At 47.7% G+C, this 23,885-nt stretch overlaps 1 protein-coding gene and 1 pseudogene across 2 annotated transcripts in view; one reads left to right on the top strand and one right to left on the bottom strand.

The window, feature by feature from the left end:
• Positions 1–23,885, bottom strand: part of LOC105465371 (transcription factor 7 like 1) — a 181,052-nt gene that overhangs the window by 37,456 nt on the left and 119,711 nt on the right. The gene's annotated exons all lie outside the window — the stretch shown is intronic.
• LOC112423725 (small nuclear ribonucleoprotein E-like) lies at positions 11,925–12,303 on the top strand (annotated as a pseudogene).

Genomic DNA, 23,885 nt, shown 5'->3' with positions numbered 1-23,885 from the left:
CCAACGCGCTGCAGGAAGTGTCTTTGGGGAAACTGACTTTGGAGGCCCGGTCCTCCTTTCCCTGAGGTGAACCCTGCCGGGCCCCTCCCTCTGTCTCTCCCCTGTTGCTGCGTGCCTGGGAATCTACTGACATGCTTCTCTCCCCTCAGGCCCTCAGGTGAGAACATCTGCTCTGGCCCCCACGGGAGGCAGAGTCCACCTGCTGGCCCCTGACCAGGAGCTCAGACTGGGCTGAAAGAGCAAATGCCTTTCTCCTTCACAGCCTGCAGCCTGTTCTCCGGCCTGCACATACCCACCCATGCCACTGTGCCCCCACTCCATTTGTCAGCATAGTAGGGCTGGTCCCACAGCCCTCCCCACAGAGCTGCCTCCTGGGTTACAGCTACATAGCAGCCACCATAGGGTGGTGCCACAACCCGCTCAAGGGGCCCATGCTCACAGACATGGAGCTGTTTCCCAGGCTTTGCTGCAGTGCACACCCTTGAACACTCACCATGTCACCCATGTATGTCTATAGTGGGAGGACACATTTCCAGCTGCAAGGGGAATCACTAGGTCAAAGACAAGCACATTTATGTTCTGAAGAGTGCTATTAAATTTCTCCCAGTTGACACTGCTAACAGCAACCTGGGAGAGGGCTTATTTCCCCACCTCCTTGCCCATACAAGGTTATTAAACTGTTTAAACTTTGCCAAACTGACAGGTAAAAAAAGTCCCTTGCTGGAGTTTCCATTACTCTTGTAATGAGCGAGGCTGCGAATTGTCCTCTGTATGGGTGATGATTTGAAGGAGGGAAAAAAGATGTGTGTGGCACAGAGGAAGTGGGCACACAATCTGCTGGGTGGCAGGGACGGGGGAGGACGAGTATGGAGTCACTGCAGGTGAAACACAGGAGGGGTCTGTGGGCTCTCTGCAGCCGGCACAGCCGGTGCAACCCCTCCTGCACTTGATCTTCACTCAGGGGAAGAGGCCAGAGAGGAGGAGCTGAGGCTGAGTCTGTGGGCTGCTGTGAGTGAGGAGGCGGCGGGAGGAGAGCCCAGGAAGCTGCTGGTGGGCAGCTGCCCCTTCTGGTTCTCCTCCTTTCCCTTCCCAGAACGTACACAGGCTGCTTACATGTCCTCCCCACCTCCCAGGTACTTCTCAGCCCCCAGCAGGCTGGCTTCTGTTCCACTCCCTCCACTGTCTCTGCAGACACTCTCTGTCTTTGCAAGGCCATGGATGACTTCAGAAAGAAAATAAAGGCAACTGGCTTTTGAAATGCCACATGCCATGGGCAGCTCTGGGGAAGCCTCTCCTCCCTCCTGCCCTGTGGCTGCAGGTTCTGCATGCCTTCTGGGTGATTTTTTATTGATATATTGGTTAATGGATTGATTGATAGGGTCTTGCCCTGTCGGCCAGGCTGGAGTACGGTGGCACGATTGCAGCTCACTGCAGCCTCAACTTCATGGAATCAAGCAATCCTCCCACATCAGCCTCCTGCATAGCTGGGACTACAGGCTAGCACCACACCACCCGGCTAATTTTTTTTTTTTTTTTTGGTAGAGACAGGGTCTCACTATGTTGCTCAGGCTGGTCTCAAACTCTTGGCCTTAAGTGATCCTCCCGCCTTAGTCTCCCAAAGTGCTTGGGATTATAGCTTTGAGCTACCAAGCCCGGCCATCCACATTTATTGACTTGAATAAACTGTCCTGGACAAACTGTTCAGTGAGAAAAGCCAGTTAAATAATCTGGAAGCATAGTCACCCAAATGTTATCGCTGGATTTTTAACATTTCAGGCAATTTTATTAGTTCCTTTTTTGTATTTTTCTTCTTCACTTGAAATTTTTACAATCAGTATGTCTTATATCATAGTAACAGTAAGCAAAGCTATTAAGAGTAACGCCAGATGAATTATTTTCAATCCTGTGCCTTCAGTGTACCTAACCAGACACCACAGAATCCACTTTAATGCCTTTAGTGACCCCCCTAACCTGCTCTGGGCCACCAAGTTCCATGGCTTCTGGACATCTTTGGAACCCTATTCCATGGAGAGGCCCCCGCAGCAGCCTTCTGGGTTTGCCTGAGCTCCTGCAGGTTCTCACCCAGGAGGAAGGCAGCAGGGGTGCGCGCAACCCAGTTTGAAAGGGGTGGTGATGGGCTGCCAGCCACATCGGCAGGTTGCTTTGCCTCACACTGACAAAATGTCTCTTGTCCAAGAATAGGGTAGTTGACAGAAATGAAGGGGTCCCAAATCCTCTTTCCACTGAGTGGTCTCCACCAGTGCTCCTGGTCTCAGTTCATCTCTTCCTGTCTACCCTTCACTTGCCTCTAGAAATATCTTTCTAAAATATAAAACGATGCTGTTTAAAGCTAGCAGGAAGCTACCCGTTCTTACAGGACTGCCTACCAGATGACCACGATGCAGTGACAGCTCTGTACAGAGCCCTCCGTCGATGTTTAGTGAGTATCTCATCTAAAAGGTGTCTGTTTATGTGCATGATATACCACAGGAGAGATTTTTTAAAGTACATAAATAACTAGACTATAAGCCTACAAATGACAGGTTCAGATAAGACAGGGATTGCAATGGGCAAGAGTTATCGTGGAACAACTGAAAACCTCACAGAGGAGGTGGCATCTGTGCTGGGTCCTGCAGGCAGGATATACTTCCATAGTTGTTTTACTTTTGAAAGCATTCCATATTAATTATCTGATTTGCTATTACTGACTCCTGGATATAGGCAAAGAAGATATTATGACGTTCATTTAAAAAATGGGAAACTGGGCCGGGCGTGGTGGCTCACGCCTGTAATCCCAGCACTTTGGGAGGCTGAGGCCGGCAGATCACGAGGTCAGGAGTTCAAGACCAGCATGGCCAATATGGTGAAACCCCGTCTCTACTAAAAATACAAAAATTAGCCGGGTGTGGTGGCGGGCGCCTGTAATCCTAGCTACTTAGGAGGCCGAGGCAGGAGAATTGCTTGAATCTGGGAGGCAGAAGCTACAGTGAGCTGAGATCGCACCACTGCACTCCAGCCTGGGTGACAGAGGGAGACTCCGTCTCCAAAAAAAAAAGGAAACTGAGCCTGCTGGAGGCTGTTGGATTTACTTGACACTGGCCTTAGAATACAGGGTCTGGGCGGTTATGTTGTAACTCTAAGGGTACAAGGACATGATTTCTGCCTTCTAGAAACTTGTGGGTGGGAATGGGACTCACATTTGTAATCGCAGCATTTTGGGAGCCTGAGGCAGGTGGATCACTTGAGCCCAGGAGTTCAAGATCAGCCTGGGAAACAAAGTGAGACCCCGTCTCTACAAAAATACAAAAAAGATTAGCCAGGTGTGGTGGTGCACGCTTGTAGTCCCAGCTACCCGAGAGGCTGAGCTGGGAGGATCAATTCAGCCCTGGAGTTCGAGGCTGCAGTGAGCTGTGATCATGCCACTGCACTCCAGCCTGGGTGACAGACTGAGACTGTCTCTAAATAAATAAACAAATAAGAAACTTCCAACTGATCTTGGAATCTTGGGATAGCAAATACGGGGCACAGGAGTGGTCCCATCCCTCTGTGCTTGTGGCAGACACTGCTAGTAGACCACGGTGCCCTTTCTTACTAAAGCTGGGTAAGACCTCAGAATCCTCAACACAATATACCAGGCAGCTAACAGTTGATTAAAACTGACGTGTAAGGTGCAGTCTATTTATTCTCTCTGATTTATGCCAGGAGGTAGATACAGATGTTCTGTCGGGTGAGAAGGAGGGGGCAGAAACCAGGTCATAGAAGCATCTCTGTTGGCTGGCACAAAGTGGAACTCAGCTCCTAGACGGCGGTGAAGGCTTCACCAGGAATATGACTGGATGGCAAAAACAGTCATAATTTGCAGAAAGTCCATTGACCAAAAGCAGGCCTGAGAATTCTAAAGTTTATGGATTTTCCCCTATGGGAGGAGAAGCTGGAAAGCATCCCAGGTATTGAGGGGAAAGGAAGCAGGATCTGTGTATAATCAATGGGGAACAGGAAGCGCTTATCTGGGGCCAGTGAAATACTCAACACAAAAGAACAGCCAGGCAGCCTGGAGCTGCCTTCCAGCCTAGAACCTTTCCCCGCGGCTCCTGCAGACCCAGCTGCTGGCCAAAGTCAACAACAACTGGGCACTGGGAGAGGGGAAATGTCTGAGGCAGCCCCTCCATAGACGGACAGTTCCAGGAGAGATCTCTGACCTCACAGGTGAACAAGGACACAGGAGAATAAGGGTCACACCAGCCACCTCTACACAGGGCCATTGCTCCTGATAAAGGAGCCTGAAGAACGGGTCCTGCACCCTACCCTAGTGTGTATGCAAATGTGGGTGCACATGAGGCTTACATATCTCAGGGAACAACACGATTTTCTGTCTATATTGAAGGGAGCGTGCAGGAAGTTATGATGGACAGTGGAAGGGCTGAGAAGTTTTCCACTGATTATGGGCATGTGTGTCAGATACCTTGTATGCATTATCACAACACCCAAACTCATCATGCCTCTTCCTCCTCACTTTATGAAAAGAGTGTTGTTTCCAGTTCCCATCTCAATTCTATTAAACAACGCCTCCTATTTTTTAGTACCTAAAATATTTACATTAATAGGCCTTAAAATATGTATGTATTTTTGGCAGGGTGTGGTGACTCATGCCTGTAAGCCCAGCACTTTGGGAGGCTCACCAGAGCCCAGGAATTCAACACCAGCCTGGGCAACATGGTGAAACCCCATCTCTACAAAACAAAACAAAACAGAACAAAAATGTATATATATAGTCAAACAAAATTATAAATACATAAATATGTATGTGTATTTTTTATGTATGTGTATGCACATGTATATACATATATACAATTACATATACATGTTACAGGCAAAGTTTGATATCTTGGATACTGTTGCTTACAGTGAAGCTCCATTTTTAAAAAGTGGAAAAAAGTGAATCAATTCAAAGAAAAATAATTATGTAAATAGTATAGGTGGTATGTGGCAAAGATTATGCGAGTAAGTGACATCTGGGGAATACTGTTGTAGGATTGCATGTTTGTGGCCATCCAGGGGCCACTGCCAGTTGTGGATGAGGGCACCCCTAGGAACTGGAGAAAGAGGTTCTGCACACAAACTCAAAGGTCAGAGCTTCCCAGGATACACCACTATTTTCTCCCCAGATTGCTTCTCACCAAGATCTATCATCTCTCTCTTCTTACATACCTGCAGGGTCAAAACCTCAGACATCTATTCCTCCACCTTCTTCCTCACTTTATCATCTAGCCCATCAAGTCCTGTATTTTTTCCATCTCAACTACCACTGTCTTGCAATTCACTTATATTTACCTTGCCCCACACTTGTTTCTCCAGGTCGGTCACACACCCTGCTGCCCGCTGACTTTCCAGCTCACAGCCGGGCTCACATTTCCTCGCTTAGCTTCTCCTAAGCAATTTGGGGACAGGCATCCAGTCTTTTTTTTTTTTTTTTTTTTTTACCTGCTGCTTCAGAAAGGCATCCAGGCCGGGCATGGTGGCTGATGCCTATAATCTCAGCACTTTGGGAAGCCGAGGAGGGTGGATCACCTGAGGTCAGGAGTTCGAGACCAGCCTGGCCAACATGGTGAAACCTGGTCTCTATGAAAAGTACAAAAACTAGCAGGGCATGGTGGCGGGCGCCTGTAATCCCAGCAATTCAGGAGGCAGAGGTTGCAGTGAGCCAAAATCGCTCCACTGCACTCCAGCCTGGGCGACAAGAGCAAGACTCTGTCTCAAAAAAAAAAAAAAAATTCATCCAATCTTATTTGCCCTTTGGGTCCCCACAGCCTTTAGCACAGCATAACATTTGTGAGAGGTGCTTGATGACTACTGCAGGGTGTTCTAGGATTAACCAAATTAGAGGTGCAAGTCCTTCTCTCTGGAGGTGTTGCCTCCCAGGCAGCTCTAGTGGAAATGTTGTATTCAAAGGCAATTAGTGGTCACACTCCTGGGGTTGTTGCCATAGACCCTAATTTAGTTGACCTAGGGTGAGAACAGAGAAACCATCACCTTTTGGGAGAATGATGGATAGAGGGAATGGGAAGGTCCGCTGCCAGTGGAGACCCTATCAGGTGAGTAAGACTCCATTTACCTAAAGCGATCAAATAAAAAACATTTACTGATATCATATCTGCCTCTATTTTTTTTTTATATTTTCCCCTATAGTTAATATATTATAAAAAATAAGCAAAAACATCCTAACTCTTTTGTAGCTGGGGGCCTTGATGCTGGGATTCTGCTGTTCAACCCTGCTGTGGAATATAGCACTTCTGAAATTCATACTCTGTTTGATATTAGTATCACTTCAGATAAGTAAATAAGTATGTGCCAAAGCCAAGGACAGGAAACTGTCTGCATAAATCTTGGATAAACAGATTTCTTTAAAGAAAACATTTAGCGATGAGTTACCTTGTGCCAGATACTCCATGTGTTATTTTGTTTAACCCCCTTGTAAGTTGATGCTATGATTATCCTCATTTAACAGATGGAGGGATTAAAGTACAAAAAGGTTAACTAACTTGCCCAAGTCTATCTCAAAGTCAACTCTTTATTTATTTATTTATTTATTTATTTATTTATTTTTGAGACAGAGTCTTTCTCTGTCACCCAGGCTGGAGTGCAGTGGTGCGATCCTGGCTCACTACAACCTCTACCTCCTGGGCTCAAGTGATTTTCCTGCCTCTGCCTCCTGAGTAACTAGGATTACAGGTGTGCACCACCATGCCAGCTAATTTTTGAATTTTTAGTAGAGACAGGGTTTCACCATGTTGGCCAGGTTGGTCTTGAACTCCTGACCTCAAGTGATCCACCTGCCTTGGCCTCCCAAAGTGCTGGGATTACATGTGTGAGCCACCACGCGCAGCCCCAAAGGCCACCTCTTTGTTTTTTTTTTTTTTTTTGAGATGGAGTCTCGCTCTGTCACCCAGGCTGGAATGCAATGGCACAATCTTGGCTCACTGCAACCTCCGCCTCCTGGGTTCAAGTGATTCTTCCACCTCAGCCTCCCAAGTAGCTGGGTTACAGGTGCATACTACCACACCCGGCTAAGTTTTGTATTTTTGTAGAGACAGGGTTTCACCATGTTGGCCAGGCTGGTCTTGAACTCCTGAAATCAAGTGATCCTCTCGCCTTGGCCTCCCAAGTGGTGGGATTACAGGCATGAGTCACCACACCTGGTCAAGGCCAACTCTTAATCCTTTCATTATGCTAGTGCTGGAAGAGAAGAAAACACACCACTCCTGCAGCCCATCCTGGCGCTCCTCAGATAAAGGCAGTCAGGCCCATGGGGTGAGCTGTCCCACCAAGGTCACGGAGGACACCGGCAGAGCTGGGATCAGAACAACCCAGGTGTCCTGGCCTCCAGCTACAGAAGAGCTATGATGGATTAGGTTATTTCTTTTACAACACATAAACATAAAAATAATTGGAAAGGGATGAAATACTAGTGTAAGCAAATCAATATTATAAATACCAATCTGAGAAGTCATAAAACACAACAAAATAATACTTGTACTATTCAAAATTTCAATATGGATAAGCCAGAAGGCATGCCAAGCATGCTCAACAGCTCCACACTGCCCCCTGGTGGTTCCCAAGTGCCCACCGGAAGCATGCTGGGCCAATGACCAGCGGGAAACAAAGGCCCTGGACAAGGATACCTGCTGCAGTGAAAACCCCAGAGCCGGGGACCTGGTGGGCCAGACAACAAAAATCCTGGGCTGGGCACCAAGCCGTCAAGGAAAATCTCTGGGTTCTACTCCCATTTGTTTGCAGAATGTGAGATAAAGAGGTTATGAACTCAGTAATTGAGTTAACTACTTTTAGTCTCTCATGTTGGCAGTGGCCTTTTCCCCCTTTAATTACCACAGGCACTTTTTAATACCCTGTTGGTGGGAAAGTAAATTAGTAAATCCTTTCTTGTGCAATTTGGAAGTATGTATCAAGTCTTCTGAAGGCTTATTGTCTCTAGGAGTGCATCCTAAGGAAATAATTAAGGATGCAAGCAAAATATAGAATGCAAGGATGTTCACTGAAGAGCTGTTTATAATAGCTGAAAGATATTCAATGCCTTATGCTACAATTATGATATCTGAATTTATGTAGCAGGTGGTTATTTACAGAAACAGAAAGGTGTTTACGCTGTCAAATGAAAAAGCAAGATACAAAACATGTATTTCCACCTGTGTAATGGGGAGTGCTTAAAAAAAGAAAAAACATGTATTGAATCCTACTTTTGTAAAACAGGTATCTTTATGTATGTGTTGAGAAATCTGGAAGAATATATATTAAGAGGTGAGTTGAACATCTCTCTGGGCGACAAGATTACGGGTGTTTTTATTTTATTCTTTTGGCTAAACATACATTGATTTTAAAAGGTAAATGCAAATATATGCAATGGGAATCACTTTTTAATTAAAAAAATTTAAATATATAAAAACACTCAGAAAAAAAAATAGTAAAGTCTATATTCAAATATTCAGCCTCTCATTTCTGAACTTCTGAGTGCTGTTTTCTTTTGAATGGGGTCTTGCCCCTGACAACCTTCCCAGTCGTCCCCATTACGGCCTGGAAAAATGTGACCTCAGCCATTTGGAACCCTTCAATGGTTCCTGGGCAACATAAGCTGGGGCCAGTAAGTGCTGTGACTGCCAGCTGCATGAGTCCTTCCGTGGCTGAGGAAGGGTCCACTCTACAGCCCCGCCCTGGACACTCTCCTCCACTCTTTCCCTTCCAGAGGGATTCCCCTCTGGGGGAAGGTCTGGACACCAATTCAACCAGAGAAGACAACCCAGTCTGCTAGTTCTCAGTCTCACTGGCATCAGGGTTGCTGGGAGGAGCTTTAAAAACACGGATTCCTGTCCGCCTTCCCCATTAGGATTTAACTCTTCCAGGGTGGGGCTCAAGCATCTATTTTTTTTTTTTTTTATAGCTCCCAGGTAATGTTAATGTGAGGTCAGAGTGGTCCCCAAATGCTCACACCTACCCCTCCATAACTTTCTGCAGTTTCTACCCATTATTTGGGCTTCTCTCTCAAAGATGACCTTCCTGGATCTATGGTCCTGGCTCTTTTATACTCTTCTTTCACAGCCCAGAGCAAGCATAAACCCACTTACCAATTAAACACTGTTTAGTGCCATGGTGTGCCAGGTTCATGGTTCTCCGCTACCTAAATCCTTGCGTAGAATATCTTCATTCCAGCGGATCCATTATAAGGCTCAAGGTGGAAGTTTCTGGTAAAAATGGAGGATCTCTAATCTGAGAGCAGCCCTCATAAATTAGCCATCAGAAGGTGAGACAGGAAATGCCCACACAAGTTTCCTGATGGTTTCCTGGACAAATTCACTATCATAACCCATATGCTATAAACATTCCTAACGGCGTTAGCACATTACATGCCTTCTTTCTGGGTTGGGAGAGGGGCTGCAACGCATTCCCCCAACTCTCCAATCAAATCTAGGGCTTGGTCTTTATGGAATTTCAAGCATCCAGGCTAGGCTAGTTGGGCTGGGAAGGAGGGTACATTTCAGAGCACAAAAGCTCTAAAAACATTTCTCAAATCCCCCGTCATTTCCTGAGTGACCTAGTAGAGCACCAATTCTAGGCATATCCTGTGTGTGAGGTTGGTTACAGAACTTTCACAAGCAGCTGTTTGGGGACCGAGACTGGGTGGTGATCAGGTCTTCTTCAGGCCTGATGATGACCCGAAAATTCCACATCTTTGCCACTTCCTTCCTGAGCCCCCAGTTCCTATCCAGACTCTGAAACCCAATCACTGACCAGGTGACAACTCCATCTCATGTCCGAGGATTTGTGATGCATGCACAGCACCAGACTGGGTAGGTGTGGCCCATTTGAACACTTTTTTGTAAGTCCATTGGCCAAATTCTCATTTGATTCACCTTCATTTTCCATGTTCCATTCTATCCATTCCTGGAGGTCAGGAGTACTCACTCAGAGTCACTCAAATACATGCTGAATTAAACTCAAAGTCATGGTTCAAATGGGCCATCGATTTCTTCCTCTTCAATTTCCATTTTTCCCTTCAAAGAAGGAAAAATGGGCAGGAAAAATCAGTGCAATTGGTTGGAGACCCACAGTTGGATGGGCCCTGTGCTGAGGCCGTCTCTCCCTTACAAGCTCTTTACAAAACCCTCAAACCCCCACTGCCAATCCCTCCACTCCCTCCAATCATTCAGTCCACTGCCACCTGCCTTCCACGTCAATGGCCCTGTTCTCGCTAAGGCCACTGCTGACCTCCTAATTACCAAACCCAATGTCATCTTCCAGGTCTTTTCCCTAAGAGGTCCCTCAGCTTCTGGGGTACCCTTTCGGCTGGTTTTCCACTTACCCCTCCAGCCGCTCCTCAGGGCCTTGGCCTATGCCTCGAAAGCTGGTGTTCTCTGGATAGTCTCCTCCTCCCCCTGCGGGTTGGCACCCACTCGGTGATCATGCTCATCTCTGCAGCTGGCTCCAGCCTTCCTCCTCATCTCCAAGTGCTTCCTTGATACCGTGCTACAGGCAGCTCAATCCCATACAGACTCATCGAAATCCAGCCCTGATCCTGTTTCCTCTATCCTATCAACCAGGGCTCCTTTGAAAGTGAAAGGGAACACCTTTAACAATTATGACCGATGATGTAAACCAGGACATGCGGTCACCCTGAGGATTGTACAAACCTTGGGGATCATTCTGGCCTCTTCTCTTTCCCTCACTCTCTACAACTGACAGGGGACCAAGTCTTGTTATTCTAACTTGGACTGTCTCTCCAATTGTTTCCCTTCCTCTCTGCTGCTCACTGCCCTGGACCTCTGTAAAGACTCTGAGCTGTTCTCCTGCCTGCAGCACCTCCCCAGGCCAGCCCACCCTTCCTGTGATCGCTACTTCCCCCCCACCCCCACCCACCCCCACCAAAGCTCCAGTGGTTCCCCAATGCCTGCAGTAAAAAACCTAACTGCTCAGTGGGCATTAAGGCCCTGGCCTACCCTTCCCATCTCCAACTGCCTATTCCCAACAACACCCTCCATTCATGTTCTAGCCAGCCAATTACTCCATTCTCTGAGTATTTCACTATTTATGCCCCCAAGTCTTTTGCCAAAAGGCTGCCATGCTTTTGCCAGTGACTGGACCACCACCCTGGGTACCTTTGATCATTGGCCCAAGTGCAGGCAAAGGGCTGCTGAGGGACCTGAGCTTTCCTCAGCTGCATGTGGAAAGTGTGCAACTGTCACAATGTAGATGACACTCTCTCCTTCTCCCTCTCTCTCTCTGAGGCCCTTCTTTCTGGAGTTCCATAGCCCCTGGCCTGGCCCAAATCTGGGGTAGGGGTAGAGTATCTGAAGCCACTGCAGTAGCAGGTACCCAGTGTTAGCCTCTAGTTCCCCACTCTTGGTGTCATTTCTCCCCGGGTCCGTGAGTAGCCTTCCAGAGGGAATCCGCTGGAGAACTTACTGGAGGATGGCATCGGGCTCCAACTCCAGGGACTACAACCCATATGCTTGTTCTCTAACTGCTTTCAGAGTTCCCAAGAGACCCTGTGAGTTCCTGGGTATCCCCCATGTATATGATGGGGAATTCATTCTGCTGGTTTGATCTCTTTTCCTTTTGGCAACATCTTCAAAAAAAGTCTTCCTTGGAGACTTCAAACCTGGATCTTTAACAAGTCCTTGATGAAATGCTTGGAAATGCTCGTATTTTCACCCTGAACTTGACAGCAGCCTCTATAGACTCCTTTCTCCATATTCTGCTTGGCTGGTCAGAGGCTAGAGGGATCCAAAAGAATTCCTCAGGGGAGGCAGCCCTAAGCCTACATCTTACTCTTTTTAGGCTTTTTTTTTTTTTTTTTTTTTTAAGAGACGGTGTCTTGATTCTGGAAGTTGCTCTCAGAGGCAGCGTGCAGGTGTGCTCTTTGTGGAATTCCACTATGGCGTACCATGGCCAGGGCCAGAAAGTGCAGAAGGTTATGGTGCAGCCCATCAACCTCATCTTCAGATACTTACAAAATAGATCGTGGATTCAGGTGTGGCTCTATGGGCAAGGGAATATGTGGATAGAAGGCTGTATCACTGGTTTTAATGAGTATATGAACCTTGTTATTAGATGATGTGGAAGAGATTCATTCTAAAACAAAGTCAAGAAAACTGGGTTGGATCATACTAAAAGGAGATATTACTCTGCTACAAAGTGTCTCAAACCAGAAATGATCAATGAAGTGAGAAATTGTTGAGAAGGATACAGTTTGTTTTTAGATGTCCTTTATCCAATATGAACATTTATTCATATTGTTTTGATTATTACAAGATGGCAATAAATGCTATGGGATTGTTTGTATTAAAAAAAAAAAAAAAAAAAAAAAGAGATGCTGTCTTGCTTTGTTGCCCAGGCCGGAGCGCAGAAGTATGATCATGGCTCACTGTGGCCTCCTGGGCTCAAGTGATCCTCCCACCTTAGCCTCTTGAGTAGCTGGGACCATAGGCACACATCACCACACTCAGCTGATTTTTTTTTAACAGATGGGATCTTGCTATGTTGCCCAGGCTGGTCTCAAACTCCTGGCTTCAATAATCCCACTGCCTCACTTGGCCTCCCAAAGTGCTGGGATTACAGGTGTAAGCCACCATGCTTGGCTTCTTTTTAGCTTTGACAACATCTACTTCAACTCACCTGATTGCTTAGGCTGGGTTTTGGTTACAGCTAAGGCACAACTTCTTGTCCTTACAACCTTTGTCAAGATACATGCTTGCTGGTGGAATCATGTACAGCCTCCACTTCACAAAGTCCTCTTCCAGGCATTGTCCAGGGAGGTATCCTTCGTGAGCACACACATGCTTCATTATCACAAACACGCTGAAAATGATCTTCCTTTTAATGCCTGCTTTAAACAGCTCTCCAGAGGTGGAGAATCCAGAGGTCTGGCCTGTGTAATACACTTCGATAGAAACCAAATGCCCTTGTGTACAGGCCTACGGGCCTTGTTATCATAGTTAACTTTTACGGTGGGTTTTAGGGGCTGAAAAAATTCTACTAATATTATTGGAGATACATTTTGTAGCTCTGGCTACGAAATACCACACACACACACACACACGCGCGCGCGCACACACACACCTCAGCAATAATTGAGGAAGTAACTGAAAACTAATAACACTTGAGTATATGTACAAATTCTCCATAGGTGACTGCAAACCACAAAGATACTAATGAGAAATGGCAGACGGGTTCTTGGCAGGTAGGATCTCACAGGACGTGGTGCAGGGCCTGTCACAGTAGATGCGATAACTGAGGGAGGGCAAATTCTTGGTCACTGTAATAAAACCAAATCCCAGAAGAACTTCTTTTACATCCCAGAGTGGAGGACAACTATTTTAGGATGTTGCCGCTTGGACACACCAGTTCTATCAGAAGGGGCTGAGGTGATACTGAGTTTTCTTTTTTCCTTTTGTATCTTACACAGTAGAGCACATTATTCAACATATGTTCATTAAATGGCCACCGAAACATCTTTCACACGGGTTAACAAATGGCCAGGCCTCGCGTACAAAGTCTATTTGTTTATTTATTTTTTGAGATGGGGTCTCACTCTGTCCCTGGGGTTGGAGTGCAGTGGTACGATCTTGGCTCACTGCAGCCTTGACCTCCCAGGGCTCAAGTAATCCTCCTACCTCAACGCCTACCGCCGGGTAGCTGGGACTACATGCACGCATCACCATACCCTGCTATTTTTTTTCCTGTACTGTAGAGACGAGGCTCACTATGTTGCCCAGGCTGGTCTTGAACTCCTGGGCTCAAGCAATCCACCCGTCTCAACCTCCCAAAGTATTGGGATTATAGATGTGAGCCACCGTGTCCGGCCACGTAGAAGGTCTCTTTAAATGATGAATTGGAAACATCAGTATTTCTTCTTTTGCTTAAATTCCAGTCCCCTGCCAACCGTACACCGCATAGCAAGATTAAATAGAGAAGGGCCCTGGAAGCAACTGGTTCGCTGTAAGCACTTGACAGCTATCAACCATGATCATCATTTCTTTTTTTTTTTTTTGGAGGCGGAGTCTGGCTCTCTTGCCCACTGGAGTGCAGTGGCCAGATCTCAGCTCACTGCAAGCTCCGCCTCCTGGGTTCACACCATTCTCCTGCCTCAGCCTCCGGAGTAGCTGGGACTACAGGCGCCCGCCACCTCGCCCAGCTAGTTTTTTGTATTTTTTAGTAGAGACGGGGTTTCACCGTGTTAGCCAGGATGGTCTCGATCTCCTGACCTCGTGATCCGCCCGTCTCGGCCTCCCAAAGTGCTGGGATTACAGGCTTGAGCCACCGCGCCCGGCCCATGATCATCATTTCTTCTTGCTGATGTTACTGTAACATTGTGGATGAAGCAGTGTTTGCCTTAATGAATGGGGGTGAGTTTGGAAGTCCTGCCCTCCAGGGATGTCTTAGTTCCAGGTGCTGCAATTTGCACCTGGAAATGGAGAAAGGAGAGACGCCTGCAGTTTAGTGCCAACGGTGAAAGGTCAGCTGGAGGGTGCTGGGGGCCTCTTGGGAGTTCTCAGAGGCCCTCCCCTCATATATGCACAATATCTGGTGTCCCAGCCACCAAGTTCTGGAGACCTCCAGAATGATCGGAAGCTTCTGCAGGGTCCAGCCAGTGCTCAGGAACATTCACCGCCCTCCTTTTTCCTTTCCTCATTCAACATCCCTGCATTTCAAGGCTCTCTACCAGCATTTCTTTGTTCATTGTTCAGAAAAAAACGAATCAAGCCATGACTAGAGGCTTGAATTCAACTTTAAAAAATTGTATGGCTCAAAGGGTCTCTATCCAAGTTTTTCCCAAAAGATTATTCTCCAAGGAAAAAAGAAAACAAAATGGCTAAATCTCAACATTTTTTCAGTCTCCATTATCCCACGGCTCTCTTTACCCCTTGAGACATACAGTCTTCAATAGTAAACAGGGCTGAAGTTTGAGGGCAAGGCCTAGAGAAGCTGTTTAATTTCTACCCCAAAGACAAACTCAGATTCTTTCACAATTTTCCCTCAGGCCAGACCTCTGCTTTATAGGGCCAAGCCACTGAAAGAACAAATGAATGCGAACAATTTGCCTCCCAGCAGCGAGCACTAAGATCTCCTACAGATACGAATTCCCGAGCAAACTCTGCCCAAAGATAATACAAATGAAGGGGTTTATCGGGCTTTTTAAAGGGTGGCTGCCTGATTTTCTTTAGGATCTGAATACATTTACACGGGGATTGGGGTGGGCGGGGGGGGGGGGGGGGGGGGGGCGCGCTTACTGACAGAGCAGTTTTAGAAAACCAACACAGGCCCTAGAACACTCATCAGTCTGCAGCGGCTCGGCTGCTCATTCCACAAATACTCACTGTGCATCCACCATGTGCAGCCACTGTGTGTGGTGCTGTGGGGGACAGAATGACGATGTGTCTTGGGAGGTGGCCTCAGCTATAGGTAGGGAGGACAGGGCTTCTGTCCCAAATGGTAAATGTCATAGAGTGGGGGTGTCACAGAGTGTGGGGGTATTACAGAGTGAAGCCAAGAGGTGGGATCTGAACTAGACCTTGGAGAGTACAGATGGCAGTTTCCACAGGGCAAGGCTCTATTCTAGAACCAATGTATTCCTATTAACAAATAAGCAAGGGTTTTGAACTGAAAGGACCTAGGACACTGTTTTCCTAAAGATAGCTTCAGAGGTGGGCATGGCTACAATTTGTCTGAAGTCTCAGAGGTCAGTGATGGTCACCCACTGGGAAAGGAAGGGCATGCAGACAGCCCCCCAACCCCAATATCTGCAGGGTTTGGGACAAGAACATAGATTTAAGTCCATATGCTTACACATGTAAAAGTTGTAACTCAAGCTGACAAACTGTTAAATACATTCTGTCCTCCTCCCTTGACAAATATGAATGCTATGAAAAGGCCAGGCTCGAATTTAGAATTCCCAGACTCCTGGGTTCTGCACCAGAATGCGGTGGTGGTAAGAGAGCCCGATCTGGCACCCCCACCATTCCGTTCCATCTTGTCCTACGAGGTCTTGGGACCACACATGGAAACACCCCAGACATCTCAGCCCCCCATAAAGCTCAGCCCCAGGCAAATGTGAACCCCCCACCTCAATCTACAGGTGTGCACACCAGTGGCTTGGTGCATGTCCAGGGAAGAGCCAGGCAGGCTCTCAAGCCTCAGGATCCCATTCTTTGGATCCTCAGCTCCGTGGATTCCTGGTCTGGTCAGGAAGGAAGTGGCTGGGGTGGTCAGAGCAGGGCCCCCCTCTCAGGTCTAAGGGTACAGTGTGCACAGGCAACGATTCGGCTCACTGGACTGTGAGGCACACTGTGGCGTGTGGTTTTGATTATGATGATGATACAGGCTAACCTTTATCCCAGATAATGAATACAACATTAGTCTGGTTTTCACTTAATCCTCATCAGCCCTACTGAGTTTAGTATTGTTGTTATTCCCATTTCACATATGAGGAAACTAAGATTAGAGAGATTTTAATTTATCCAAGGCCACACAGCTAGGGGTTGTGGAGCCAGGATTTGACTGTTATACTGAGTCTCATGGCCTAAAAATACTCAGAGGAAAATCATTTCCTGATCCCGAATCATGGAAAATCAAGAGCCGGAAGGAACCATGACATTCATAATGTGGAACCCTCACTACGTGGCAGGAGGGGGCAGGCAGCAGAGGAGCAATCCAGGGTCCTGCTTCGGGGGCAGTCCCCATGTGGGCAGCAGCATGTCCCACAGAGTTCAGGAGGGCAGCAGCACCTGGTGGGTATGCCGTGCAGTGGGCGTGGGCTCCCCATGGGGTGCATGCGGAAGCCAGTCAGGGTCAGGCAGGGCCAGAGCTGCCCCATGGGCATGTGTGGCCAGCAGCTGGCACCACAGCCCTCTGTGAGCTGAGAAGGTGACCTCACACCAAGTGGGGCCCTTGGAGCTATTTTCTAAAGCTGCTGCCTTTGATGCTTTCTTCAAATCCCGTGAGCAAAGTGGCAAACTTGGGTGGGGAAGCCCCAGAATCTGGCTGCTGTGCAACTTCATTCTGTTTCCAAACAGCGGTGTGGGAGTTCAGCGCAAACTCCACCAGGCAGTCCGAGGATGCCCCGGAGCTACGCCGGGGACCCTGTTCTTCCTTCCTGCCGCTGTGCTGGCCAGCCAAGGCCTTGGAAGGTCAGGAAGGAGGGATTTTTCTTTTTTTAATTTAAAATGTTTAAAACTAAGGTATAATATGTATATACAAGCAAGTACACAAATCTCATATGTGGCTCAATGAATTTTTAAGACAGGATTTTGCTCTGTTGACCAGGCTGGGGTGCAATGACTCAACCAGAGCTCACGGTAGCCTCGAACTCCTGGGCTCAAGTGATCCTCCTGATTCAGCCTCTCGAGTAGCTGAGACCACAGACATGTGCCACTACACCCAGTTAATTCTTAAAATTTTTTGTAGAGGTGGGGGTCTCACTATGTTGCCCAGGCTCTAGTAAATTTTTAATATGTATTTTTCTTTTTTTTTTTCAGACAGAGTCTCACTCTGTCACCCAGGCTGGAGTGCAATGGTGCGATCTCGGCTCAGTGCAACCTCTGCCTTCCAGGTTCAAGGGATTCTCCTGCCTCAGCTTCCCAAGTGGCTGGGATTACAGCCACCCGCCACCACACCCAGCTAATTTTCGTATTTTTATTAGAGACAGGGTTTCCATGTTGGCCAGGCTGGTCTCGAACTCCTGACACCTCAGGTGATCCATCCACCTCAGCCTCCCAAATTACAGGCATGAGCCACCACACCTGGTTCAATATGTAAATATTAATGTAACCACCAGCCTAGATCAAGATATAGAATGTTTTAAATTGATTATAAGTTGCAAAAGCAATGCATGAACACACTCTCCTTGTAAAGCATTAAAACATGAGCTGTGAGCCGACTCCTCCCAGTGTCCGCCCACACACACAAGGCCCCACTGTTGTATGTAATTGATTGTGTGTCCGGAAGCAGGGGCTTCCCCCTAGGCATTCCCAGGCCTCCAGGCAGCTGAGCAGCCTGACCCAACAGGTTTGGGGTCTTTCTCCTTGAACATTCTCTTCTGCCCACTCCCTTCCCCCACCCAAATCCTCCAACAGAGAAGGAGCCTGTGGATTCTCCCACCGTGGATAGCACAACTGCCTGGCTGAGCTTCCTCCCTCCCCATCCTTACAACTTAAAGCAGTCTGACTCGGTCGCCTCTAAGTTGTGGCTGCAGAGAACACAAAGAGCAGCCTTTGGCGCGCGGATGCAACGTCGATGTACTGGGGGGACGCCAACCGGCCCCAGAACACATCGAAGCCAGAAACTGCCCAAACTAGTTACATTCCAGCAAGATTAGCACAAGGCCGGGCCTGCTCCTGCGCCCACCCCTCCTCCCCTCCTGGGCCATGAATAGGATTTTTAACTATTTCCCTCCCACTTGCTGTCCAGCCTCACACATGGACAATGCTCCCCGCTGTTTGCACATTAACCTCCCATTTGCCAGGCAGCTTCTCAGGAGCTGCAGATTAACACCCACCAACCCAGACAATGATCCCGGGGGAGGGATGCCAGGGGCTGAGACAAAGGCTACAGACGCTGAGCCCAGTCAATCACTGCACAGTGACCACTGGCCAACAGTGCAAGGGGCTCCCAGACTCCAGACACACAGGAATCACCACAGGTGGCTCATTCCTGGCTCTGGGCACCTGCCCCAGGTGGGACTGAAGAGGGTACTCCCCTAATGTGGGCCTACAGCAACCAGAAGACACCCTTCCCATCCCATCTAATCTGGGACATTCTGGCCTACAAGGGGCCTGAACGATCAGGGACTGAAGCGCTGGGAAGGCAGAGGGCAGCCCTAGGCAGGCCTCGCAGACTTGACCCACCCTGTTTAGGCTTCTCCTTTCTCCTGGCAAAGCGGAGTCCTCAGGGGACATAACAGGAAGCAGGTGCCTCAGGCCCCTGCCCTGGGGCTCCCTGGGAAAGCTATCTGGTCTCTCAGCAAGCAGGAACCCTGACTGAAGCAGCCTGTAGACATGATTCAATACGTCAAAGCCATTTTCCTATTCCCTTGTGTGCAGGTGTGCACACAGGCATGAACTTGGAAACGCAACAGCACGTAGCGGGGAGGGAATGGGGAGAGAGCTGGACTGTGAGGTATGGGAATGATCCTTCCATGTCCTAGGCCAGCAGCTCAGCCTCTGCGTTTGTATTAAAAATCTCCTCCAGGTGATGCTCATGCACCCTGGTCCTGAACTGGAGGCCCTGGCAGTGAACAATTGCATGCATTAGCTAAGGATCCTGTTAAGATGCAGCCTGGGTCAAGAGGTGTGTGGTGGGGCCCAGGATGGTAAGTTTCTAACAAGCTCCCAGGTGACGCACTCTTGGCCTAGTGAGGCCTCAGACTGGGCACATCATCAGAAGGGCCACCTCTCTGTATGATGCTTCACCAAGTAGTTGTCTGGTTACAGTTTCCACCCTTCTGGAGAAAGGTCACCACCTCTCAAGACAGCCAGTTGCAGCAGCGGACAGCTCTGTTTGAGTCCTTCCTCATATTAAGACATCCAACAGTGACAATCTGAAGTCTTTCTTCTCTTGACCTGGTAGTTTCAGACTCTCACAAGAAAACCTTGTGGCATCCACTCCTGTTTTCCCCACATACCTGTGCCTCCTTGTCTAGGCCAGTGAGGCTGTTTTTCTGAGCTTCATTCTCTTAGTACTAATGCCAGACAGGCTGGGGGCAGAGGAGCAGATCTCAGTGCAGACTGGTGAGGCTATTTGGGCAGGAGTGAGAATAGAGCCCCCAACGGAAACAGAAACCAGAGTTCTAGCCTGGGGCAGTTAACATACAAGAAACTTCAGGACAATTAAAAAGCAACAACCACAATTAACGTGGTTTACACAGGCAAAACTCATTAATGTGGGTCGGGGTGCTGGAGTTTACCTTTGCTAGGCAAACCCTTTTTACAGACAGTACAGATGAACTGCAAGCAAGACTCCAAGGGGAATATCTAAATGGCCACGAAACAACCTTCGAGCCCCCAGATGCAGGAAAAAGCATCACTGACCTACAAGAGACACACAGATGACTTCGTGCAGGGAACCCCCTTGCCAATCTGGCTTCAATTCCTGGTGAAGTTCAGAAGCAATAAACCTGTGCTCCTTTTGAAAGGTTTTATAACTCAGAACACCCCCTATTTCACACTGATATCCACCCCAAGTCTGAATTAACTCTGTTACTCAGCAGTTCTGCTAAGGAATCACTTCTTAGTACTTAGTTCTTTTAAGGAATCACTTCATCATCACTGCTGCAGGGAAAATTTGAGCAGGGCTGATGGTTTGCAGTGGCAGCAAGTCTACAAATGATTATCCCTAATGAGATGATGCAAGAGCAGCCTCAAATAAGGCACTCCTCCAGCTGCTCCATGCCCAGCTGGGCTTCCTGCCTTTCCACCCGCTCCAGGCCATGAGCCCTTCGTGGGACTCTCATGGCAAGAGGGTCCTGGATCTTCCAAAGGTGAAACCATCCCAAAGACCCAAGGGCTCCCACTCAGTCTCCTGCTGCCACTCCCTCCCTGCAAAGTCACAGATGACAGTGGGATCTGGCTGAGCTAGGACTGAATCACGACTGTACCCTTTACCAGTCGTTACCTTATCTAAAGTTAATCTTTCTGAGCCTCAGCTCCCACAAGTTGAAAAGGTATTAGCATAATCTAGTTCCGAAGATTGTGTGGTGGTTTAACTGAGTGAACGCTTAGCATGCACAGGGGCTGGAGTAGGTAAACTCTTATAATGGTAGTAAAAAGGGGGAAGATTTCTTTTAAGGTCAGGGAGATAGCCTAACACCCTTCTTTCTTTGAGGCTCCAAAGCTCACTGTTCTTCTCTTGTGACACTAACCTTTCCTTGCCTTGAGATCGGTTCCACTACTTGTGTTGTGGCTCTGGTGGACCAGGCAACAGGCAGTTCCTATATAAGGTCATGACCTCATTCATCTTTTACTTACCTCCTGCAATGTTCAACCCAATCCTTACAATTAGTAGGGACCTGACCAATATTTCTGCATTGAATTGCCAGCATGAACCAGCCAACTTAGGACAAAGCATGGAGGTTGTAACCAGGTGGGTCAAACAGCCAACTGACCAGACCTCCCCGCACCCCCATGTGAGCAGGTTTCTGTCCTTAGGAACAACAGCAGTTGCATTTAGGTAAAATGACATTTACACTTCTGACTGGCTGTCAAACTATTCATGAAAATGGCCATGAACATCCTATTTTTAAAATCAAACACTAAGCCACATATGCATGCTACAGAAAGAAAAATCCCAAACTTATGTGGTTTAATAGAGTTTCCAACACTTCTTCAGAAGCCTGGATCCCTAATGTTTACATTGAAGGTGACACTGGCTCATGGTCTATTGTTCCATAGTCTTACTGCACTGTCTACACATCCTACCTCATTTTTACAGAAATGGGTCATTAGGTCAGGGACCACATTCTTCCATGTCATGACATGGTTTGGTTGGCAGTGGAGAAGGTCTAATTTTAGGCCCTCTGAGAAAGGGCCTAAAGTTTCCTAAAGTAAGCAATAGAGATCAAGTTTTTAGGTTTTCTGAGGTTTTAAAATCAGAAAGCCGTTCTGTTTCCTTCAGCTGCCATCCATTCAGCCCTAGAAGTTGCAGCCTGCCGATCTGGGCCCAGAGAAGGGAGGACTAGTGCTCAGAAAAGCTCCCTGGGGAGCTAGACACTAGGGGCTGAGGTTGGGCTCCCTGGCAAGGACAGGCCTCACGGAGCTTGTGGTGGGGGTTGCTTGCAAACCACACACTTACTCTGATGACACTGTTTGTGTGCAAGCATTTCTAGACTGTTCTTTGGAAATGGGCTGTAGAAAACATTCACTCCTTCAAAAACACATCGCTTCTTTTGTGGTCTTTCCCCCTTCTTGGCTCTGCTACTCTCCCGGGAGTCAGGGACTCCCCAGACTCCCAGGGAACGGACCTCTTTTGGAGAGGCCATGCCGATGGGTCACACTGAGGCTTGGGTCAGGGTAGCAGGGTGATAGCAAACGCTCATGTGGAATTGTCTGCCTGAACGGGTGGCTATAAATTATCACAGGGTGTAACTGCCTGAGACCTTGTAGGTGAATTATCTACAAGTCCTGCAAATGCTCAGGGGTGGGTACCTGCAGCTGCCATGAATATGGCTTCAAAATAAGTTTCCTTAGATGAAAACAACCGAGAGTCCAGAGGCACAGCTAGCCTGCGGGAAGGATGTGGGAGGACCACCCATGGCCCCAGTTTCCCTGGGTGCACCACTCACTTCCCTCAGAGTCCTTTCTGTGACGTCTGCCTCCCCCAGCCCTCTTGTCACTGTACCACCCAATGCACACACAGCAGCAGAGAAGCATCTAGAGTGTGTGTGTGTGTGTGTGTGTGTGTGTGTATGTGTATGTGTTTTGAGAAAGGATCTCACTCTGTCTCCTGGGCTGGAGTGCAGTGGCACAGTCACGGATCACTGCAGTCTTGACCTCCTAGGTTCAAGTGATCCTCCTACCTCAGATTCCCAAGTGGCTAGGATTACAGGTATGTGCCACCACGCCTGGCTAATTTTTTGTACCGTTTGTAGTGATAGCTTTTGCTGTGTTGCCCAGTCTGGTCTCAAACTCCTGAGACTCAAGTGATCTGCCTGCCTCCGCCTCCCAAAGTACTGGGATTATAGGCGTGAGCCACTGCGCCTAGCCTAGAGTGTCTCTGAATTGCAATCTGAACTTGAATGGGAAACTGTCAGCTAGTTTAAGGGGCAAGCAGTAGGTAACTTCTTGTGACATTTTCCGAATCAGATGCCAGTCACAGGGAACTATCAAAAAGCGGCGATTTACAAGGCGACCTGAATAGACGCTCTGGTCTGGTCTCTCTCCTTCAGCTCTTTTATCCAGATGGTCCCCTCTGTTCTGAAGAAGTAAACAGCCTCAAGCCGGGCCCAGAGACTTGGGTTCTAACTCGGCCCGAATTAGTAGTGTGATGACTTTAGGCAGGTCCTTTCCTCTGCTGATCACAGCTGCTAGAAAAAGTCTTTATGGAAACAAACATGTATTAGGCCCCTACTGTTTACACTATATACTGTACACGATAAAAGGCAAAGGCTTTTTATTTCTTCCTCACAAGCTTCTCTTTGTGTGCAATGGAAATGAGTGCTGATTATAATTTAGACATAATAATATCCGGACATGGGTCATTAAGCAGGGCAGTGACCTACCCACTTGGTCCACTGACCTATTCTTGGTTATTGCAAAACATTATTCAGACAGCAAGATAAATCGGTTAATTTTTCTTTCCACTCCTAAATTGTTAAATTAGTTACAGCAAAAAACAAAACCCAAGTAAACAAACCACACAAACCTCCTAAATACAAAGTAGGGCCCTGATCCTGCCATTTGTTTTACTCCTAAATATAGGCTGGTTTCTCTCTCTCCCACCTTCTGGTGGCCTCAGGCCATGTTCTCAGGCCCCTGCCTACCTCTTAGCTGCTATTTAGAATCCAGCTGTTAATTACTTCTTTAACACTTTTTTGCTGCTGAGTCTGAACACTAAGTATTCTCCGAGACTACAGTTTCTCCTTTGCCTTCCTTTAGTGGCTCCAAAAGGTCTCTCTCAAAGGTTATCTATCCTCAAGATTTGCCTAATTCTGTGCATTCAGGGCTTTCTTTGCAGGGGACGGCACAGCTTGGGAGCTTTTAACACACACAAAACACAAAATAGTGTAATACAAAGCTAGCCAGGCTTATTAAAAATCTCATTTTTCAGCTGGGCATGGTGGATCACGCCTGTAATCCTACTACTTTGGGAGGCTGAGGTGGGCGATCATT

This window comes from Macaca nemestrina, chromosome 13 (assembly GCF_043159975.1).
Source record: "Macaca nemestrina isolate mMacNem1 chromosome 13, mMacNem.hap1, whole genome shotgun sequence".
Lineage (NCBI taxonomy): Eukaryota > Metazoa > Chordata > Mammalia > Primates > Cercopithecidae > Macaca > Macaca nemestrina.
This window is presented reverse-complemented; position numbering and strand designations above follow the sequence as displayed.